This window comes from Coenobita brevimanus, chromosome 111 (genome assembly GCF_032717465.1).
Source record: "Coenobita brevimanus isolate Jiangsu-jjx chromosome 111, ASM3271746v2, whole genome shotgun sequence".
Taxonomy (NCBI): Eukaryota; Metazoa; Arthropoda; class Malacostraca; order Decapoda; family Coenobitidae; genus Coenobita; species Coenobita brevimanus.
In genome coordinates, this window is record NC_137064.1 from 18,124,529 (window position 1) to 18,127,028 (window position 2,500).

Genomic DNA, 2,500 nt, shown 5'->3' on the forward strand with positions numbered 1-2,500 from the left:
TAAAGTGTCTGTGCGTATTTGTGTGTGTGTGTTGGTCATGCTTCTGGCACATGATCAGAAGTGTTTGTCATTCTTCATTAGTCTATGCTAGGGGATGTGTAGTTCTCACTTCCTGGAGAACTTCAGACATAACTACCTGTTTTACATATTGTTACCTGTAGCTATACTTTGTACCGTAGTTACATACAATAGTTATATATAGTATTGTGTCATAATATATTATGCCACTCATGTAATAATCCTCCATACCAAAATGTAGTATTAAGCAGTATTACAAAATTAATTACATTAGTCTCTGCATATAACTCTTGAGTGAAAATTGCCTAATTTTGGTGACAACTATTAACGCACATTGAAAGGACTGTTACTGAAAATATTACTTTATGTCAGAATTAAAAACTTTAATATGGTGTTCTACCTTAAAAAAAAAAAAAAAAAAAAAACACTGAACGATGCAGTGAAGGGCAAAAACTCTTTGCGACATTAAAAATCCTAACTAGAAATTAAAAACCACTAGACGATGCAGTGGTTATTAAAAATTCGGTGGCGTACAGAATCAAAGTAACCATTACCGTGCAATAAACAATCCCTCTTCTCAAGAAACGTCCAAAAGATGTTGCAAAACAAAAAAAGTTTGTAGATAATTCCATGTTATAGATACTGGGAATGAGCCTGAATGTCAAGAGAGATTCCAATATTGACAAAGAATTTTTACCACACTGTGGCAGTAATAAAACGAAGTGTTGCTCGTTTTCCTTTAATTGACGGTAGAGAAAACTAATTTGAGTAACACAGAATATAGTGTAGGCTCAGAGTCCCTGCAGTCTAACTAGCTCGGTGGCCTTCTCTCCACTGACACACTCTCTCACCACCCTCACGCCAGCTAACCTCTGTCTGCCTGTACTACCGGCACCTGCCGTTTTGCATCCCTAAACCATGACCTCGCCTCCATCTGTTTAACACCCTAACAAGCAGTGCTAAAACCAAACTACTGACTCGTGAGACTCATAAATAAATAAGGAATATACATTACTCATACATCATAAATTGTACATTGTACATTACACATTACATTCCCCCCTGATTTCAGATCACACATTGAATATTATGCATAATACATTATGGTATATACATTACCTGAAACTAATCACATACATTACCCATTACATTTTTACATTATAAAATATACATTACATTTCCCTAAAGCCTCCAAACCACACAGGTCACATAATCGAGGTCTTCTAATTCTCGAAGAATGCCTCGGCAGTTCACGTTCAGGCCGATTAGCAGTTTCATCACGATCAGCTTCCACCACCTCATCAACTCTGGCAGGAAGCTGAATAACAAGTGCCTTGTTGGCAGTGTCCTTGGTGAAAGACTCGGCTTGAGTCCCCTGTGGGCTGCAACGATGGAGATCTCTAAGGTGGCGAGGTACCCCATCTACTTTGACAGCTTGGTCGGACACGACTCTCGTAACTGTACCCCTTTTGTGTCTTTCCTCACACCGAGCATTAGGCGGCCTTACCCAGACTTCTTCCCCAACCTGGTAGAGGCCGTCCACTTCTGGTTCATCCTCCCCGTGGGGGTCCACTTCGCAAACTCTGAGTACCTGTACAGTATGTTGGCCGGAGCGGTCGACAATTTGCAGTCATCCTGAGGCATCAGATTCAACAAGTACATTGCTTCTGCTATGGAACAGCTCTTCCTTGCAGCAATGACCTTTATAGTACGATGGCACCTTTTGACTATACCATTTCCAGAAGGAACATATGCACATCTAAAGTGGAGGTGCACACACCACCACACTGCGAAGTCCGCAAACAATCTGCTTCAAAAGGCTGTATCATTGTCTGTTAACAGTTCTTCTGGCGCCCCACGCTCACAGAACAATGCCCCCAACTGCTCAAGAATGCTTGCACTGGTCTAAAGTCTCAGCCGACACCAAACAGCTAACCATGACGGTCCACAATCAATAAGTCAGATACGACCGGCCACTGTAGTGAGTAATATCCATGCCGACTCTCTGCCAAACTCTCTCAACGCTCAGGCTTCCCTTTTTCCACTTCACAGGTGCTGGGTCAATGGACTGGCATACTTCACAGTTGGTGACAACAGTTTGCACCTGCCGCCTGGTGACTGCTGGGTTGGCTCGCCATATAAAATAAAGTGTTCGTCTCACTCCTGGGTGACCTGCAAAATGATGTATCTTTGCAATCTCATCACCAGTTACGCCAATGCCAGCTGCATACACGGGTCGTACACCTGCACAAGACTCATCACCAGTCCTCACTGAGGCGCCGAGGCACATTTCTGATGTTTCAAGGGGGCTGTTGTCCCTGATGACCGCCCTTGCCCTCGAAAGAATCTGGTCCGGGTTGAGATCTTCCATACGCGACCCCGCCCTCAGCAACTGACGAATGTTCTCTGGCAGCCCAGCCACGAAAGCACAGGTGAGCGCCTTATCAGTCAATCCACCAAACAGGGATGCCAGGCGCCACAG